Below are 5659 nucleotides of genomic sequence, written 5' to 3' on the forward strand. Positions count from 1 at the left end.
CATAGCAGCATTATTCACCATTGCAATAACACGGAAACAGCCCAAATGTCCAACCATAAAGAAATGGACTGAGAAATTATGATACATTTACACAGCGGAATAGTATGCAGCATGCAGGAGCAATAGCTTTGTAAATTATTACCTAACTTGGGAGGGACTTGAGAGCATTATGCTGAGTGGACTAACTCAGTTCCACAAGGATAAATATTATATAAACCTGTTTCTATAGAATGAGTATAAGGATCCAGGAGAGGTGGGAGAGGCTGGAAGTAGAGGGATGTGGATGTAAAGGAGGAGGGAGGGATTAATCATGGGGTTGTACAATTTGATGACTCGGGGGGGGGGGTGACAAAAAATTGAAAGAATTTGTTCGAATTTGTATTAGAGTTTTGTAAACAAACTAGTGGGGGCGGGGAATAAAGTGGCATCATTGCTCTTCAGGACTTTGTAGAGGTCTGTAATAGCAGAATTTCCCAATTCAATGTGCCTCCTGATCTCCTGGCTGCTGGTACCAAGAATATTGATTGTGGATCCAATTTGAAGTTATTGACAACTTCAATTTTATTTATCTATCATGATGTTGTCTATTGGTCCAGTGGTGAGGATTTTTGTCTTCTTGATGTTGAGATACACTCCATATTGATAGTAATCCTTGATCTTCTGCAGCAAGAGATTCAGGCCTTCCTTGTTTTGAGCAAACAAGATTGTGCCGCCTGTATAATGCTGGTAGTTGATGAGCCTACCCCTGATCCTAAAGCCACATTCTTCATAAAGTCTTGCTTCTCAAATGGTTTTCTCAGCATATAGATTGAATATATATGGAGAAATACTACTGCCCTGACACACACCTGCCCAAATTCCAAACTGTGCAGTATTCCCCTGCTTTGTTCAGACAATAGCTTCTTAGTCTAGATTTGGGTTTTCCAGGAGCACAACAAAGTGTTCTGTGATTCCCAATCTTCTCAGTGTTAGCCATAGCTTGTTATGATCCATAATCAAATGCCTTTGCATAGCTAATAAAGCACAAATAGACATTCTTCTGATATTCTCTGCTTTCAGCTGAGATTCAACTAACGCTGGTGCCACATGACTCTTCGAAACCCAGCTTGAACTTCTGGTAGTTTTCTGTCAATGTACTGTTCTAGGCATGTGTAGATAATCTTCAGAAGTATTTTATTTGCATGTAATATTAATGATATTACTTGATAATCTCCACATTCTGTTGAATCTCTTTTCTAGGGAATGGGAACAGATACCAATCCCTTCCAGTCAATTGGTCAAATAGCTATCTTACAAACTTCCTGGCATAGACTTGTGAGCATGTCTAAGTACAAATCTGTTAGTTGAAACATGTGAATTGGTATCCCATTGATTCCTGGGGTCTTATTTGTTGCATTGTTTTCAATAATTTGAAGTTTTCTCATCACCATTGGCTTGTTATCATATGCTACTTGAAATATTTCCATGTCCATGAGCTCTTTTTGGTTAAAGGATGGTGTATTCCCTCCATCTTTTTTTGGTGCTTCATGAATCATTGAAGATCTTTCCCATAGAATCTCTCAATATTATGACTTGAGGCTTGAAGTTGCTTTTTTTTTTTCTTTCAGCTTGAGAAATTCCTAGCAGTTTTTTCCCTTTCATTCTCCAACTTCACCTTTTTGTACATCCGGTTATAATACTTTGCTTTGTTGAATCAAATGGCCTTTTCCAATCTTCTGTTCACCTCTTTTACTTCAGAGTGCCTTCCCTCTGTTTTGTCCTCTTAATACTCTAATGTAATTTCCAGAGTCTCTTCTGACATTCATTTTGGTCTTTTCTTTGTCATCTGTCTTTCTGATGACCTTTTGCTCTCTTCATAGATGGTATCTTTGCTACCATCTCACAATTCATCTGGATTTCAATCCTTAGTGTTCAATACCTCAAACCTGGTTCTGAGATGATTTATAAATTCATGGAAATAACACTTTCCTATGTGTTGAGGCTCAATATCAAGAAGACAAAGATTCTCACCACTGGACCAAATGGCAGCATCAGGATGGATGGTGAAGAGATTGAGATTGTTCACAGCTTTGGTCTGCTTGGCTCCACAGTCAACACTCTCGGCACCAGCAGCCAGGAAATTAAGACATATTGTGATGGGAAAGTCTCCTATTAGGGACCTCTCCAAAGGTGTGTCTGATACAGGCCATGGTCTTTGCAATCACTTGTTATGCGTCAGAGAGTTGGACAATGACTAGGGAGGATAGAATGAGAATTGATGCCTTTGAGTTGTGGTGTTGGAGAAGATTATTGAGTGTACCATGGACTGCTAAGAAAACAAACAGGTTCATCATAGAGAGGGTTAAACCAGGCTACTCCTTGGAGGCAAGGATTCTGAGGCTTCATCTGACATACTTTGGACATGTTGCAAGGAGGGACCAGTCCTTGGAGAGGGACATCATGCTTGGGAGAGTGGAGGGACAGCGCAGGAGAGGAAGACACTTGATTAGATGGATCGATTCAGTGACTGGGGTAATGGAGGTAGAGTGTGTCAGAGACAGTGCGACTGGCACAGAACAGAGCAGGGTCTAGGGCTTTTGTGCATAGGGTCACTATAATTCGCAGGCGACTCAATGGCACATAACAACAACAAAAATATGTCAGAATATCTGGTTTCTAGCCTGGTTTTGCACATATTGTGCAAATCATTTGACCTTCCTGTGTCTAATTTCAAAGGGAGATCCTGAATCCTGGCGATAGTCAACAAACCTGTGATTCTTTTACTCGGGGATTTAGTAGGGTTGCAAGTAAAAAAGTATTGGGTGAACTTCAAGACACTGAGGCAGGAGCTCACTTTTGTTCTCAATAGAATGACAGACGAATGTCCTGGAGGGAGCAAGGAGCAATAGAGAGATTCTGACAGCTCTCCAAATGCGTACCCTACTCAGGAGGTGTCAGGGACTCAGGGAGGCAGAGCTGACAAATATGAGTGGCCTTGGAGATCTGAGCTCTATACACATGTATTTCTAAAGTTCCTTGAGATTTGCAGTGTTGGCCAACAAATAGCAGAGTTTAAATAGGTTTCTTAGCCATAGTCCATGTGTCTGACAACCTGAGGGAATCCCCTACTTTGAACTTTTGTAAACTCCATGGCCTTTACACCATTTTAAAGAGGGAAACTTAAGGAAATAGGACTTAAAGTCAGAATTCAGTTGTTCTAAAGAAAATAACATATTTATTGCTAGTTGTCTCTTGTTACAAGTGCTTATGACTCTAGAAATAACAGATTGAAACTTGGCACTTTCCTGGTCCATCTTCACAATATCCTTCATATTTAAGGCCATTGTCGCAGTCACTGTGTCAATCTATTTTGTTGAGGGTCTTTCTTTCACTAATCTTCCACTTTTTTCAGCATGATGTCTTTTTCCAAGGACTGGTACCACTTTACAACATGTCTAAATGTTATCTGTAGGTTCCAATTCAAGACAAACTTATGGGTAATAGAACAAAATATTACTGAATCCTATTGGGAAGCTCTAGTTGCTTAGTCCGTAGAGAGTTACACTGCTAGCTTGAAGACAACACTTCTCTGGTGAGTTGAATCGGCTAGTGGTTCAGAGGAAGAAAAATGGACAATCTCTTCCCATGTGAGTTACAGTATCCAAAAGCCTTTGGAAGGGTCACCTATGAATGGATTCCAACTTGATGATGATAACAGAGTTTGAGACTTCATTGTCATGATTATTGATTTGTGTCCAATGTTGCAACCATTTTATCAGTCCACCTCATTGACGATTATAATTTTCACAGAACAAACCTGATATTCTTTTCTATCAATCAGTTTGTAGCATTGATCTTTCCTGATAATCCATCCAATATAAACAAGTTGAAGTCTCACTATTCTTATTTCTAAGGCTCAATGTCAAGAAGACAAAGATTCTCACCACTGGGCCAATTGGCAGCATCAGGGTGGATGGTGAAGAGATTGAGATTCTTCACAGCTTCAGTTTGCTTGGCTCCACAGTCAACACTCTTGGCACCAGCAGCCAGGAAATTAGAAGATGTATTGCCATGGGAAAGTCTGCTGTTAGGGACCTCTCCAAAGCACTGAAGAGCAATGGTGTCTCTTTGGAGACCAAGGTGGGTCTGATACAGGCCATGGTCTTTGCTATCACTTGTTATGCATCAGAGATTTGGACAATGACTAAGTAGGATAGAAGGATAATTGATGCCTTTGCTCTTTGGTGTTGGAGAAGAGTATTGAAGGTACCTTGGACTGCTAGGAAAACAAACAGATTCATCCTGAAAAGGGTCAAACCAGGCTGCTCCTTGGAGGCAAGGATTCTGAGGCTCTGTCTAACATACTTTGGACATGTTGCAAGGAGGGACAGGTCCTTGGAGAGGGACATCATGCTTGGTAGGGTGGAGGGACAGCGCAGAAGGGGAAGGCCCTCTATGAGGTGGATTGATTCAGTGACTGGGGTAATCTGGATGGGTGTGTCAGAGACGTGCGATTGGCACAGGACAGAGCAGAGTTTAGGGTCGCTATGAGTTGCAAGTGACTGATGGCACATAACAACAACAAACAACAAGGCTCATTCAGGTTGCCTTTTTTCTAAGACTGGTTTGTTAATCACTTGGAAGTCCAAGGGGTGTTCAATGTTCTTTACCAGCACCAAGTGTGAATGCGTAAATTTATCTTTCTTCATTTTTCACTATCCAACTTTTGCATACACATATAACCACTGGAAAGGTATTTGACTATGTGGATCAAGAATAAAAACAGGCGAATCAAAGTGTCTTACATATCTGAATGAGTATAGAGGAGTTTGTGCACTTTATGTCACTGTACTTACTGAGTCTCAAAGTATGGTCGTCTTCCTTGGTGTATACACTGACCTCAGATAGATGATCTGTGAGGATAATGGAGTTCTATGCTAGTTAAGACTGGCCTAGGAGGAGTGTGGGGGAGAGACCTGAACAAAGATGAGAAGATGGGAGCTAGAAGTCCTGCCCAAGGGTGTGTGGGTGGCTGAGAGAGCTGCCTCAGCAGGCCCAGTGAGGACTCTCAATGGAGGAGCCATTCAATCTCAGATAGTCTCAAAGTACTATTCTTTAATACTTCATTAGTCAGGGTTCTGTGGCACCAGCCAAAATCAGCAAGGACTAATAAGTTCTGAGGGCTTCCTTAGCCCCACCTTCATGTCCATTTTCCTGCTCAAGGCCTACAGATTTCCCACCCCCTTTCCACAAAGACAGAGACCTACAAGATAGCTAGGGCCAAAGCTTCTTTCCGGCTATGATGATTTCTTGAAAATGGAGACTTTGCCTTGGCTCCAAGACCTTGCTTGTCCTCCTGCCATTCTTCACAGTCCCAGTCAGTCGTCATGGAAACAGGAACATGTCTAAAATAAATCCCCACTAGCTGGTCCCACAGGTTCAGTAGCCAATGTAGAACATTTGGAGTCAGCCCCTCTGGTGTAGAAAACCCAGCTCTCATAGACTTGATGCTGGCAGAAATGCCCTTGAAGTCATGTTATTTCAGTGTCCCTTAGGTTGAACTTTTCCAAGGCAAGTCTTCTCTTCCTGGACATTATTTAACTCATCCAAGTATAGCAGCTTCTTTAGTGGGGGAAAAAAGTGATGAAGAAAATACATTTTCTCCTGTCTTTTTTGTTTT

Source organism: Elephantulus edwardii, unplaced genomic scaffold (genome assembly GCF_000299155.1).
Source record: "Elephantulus edwardii isolate Elephantulus edwardi_28Jun2011 unplaced genomic scaffold, EleEdw1.0 scaffold00021, whole genome shotgun sequence".
Taxonomy (NCBI): Eukaryota; Metazoa; Chordata; class Mammalia; order Macroscelidea; family Macroscelididae; genus Elephantulus; species Elephantulus edwardii.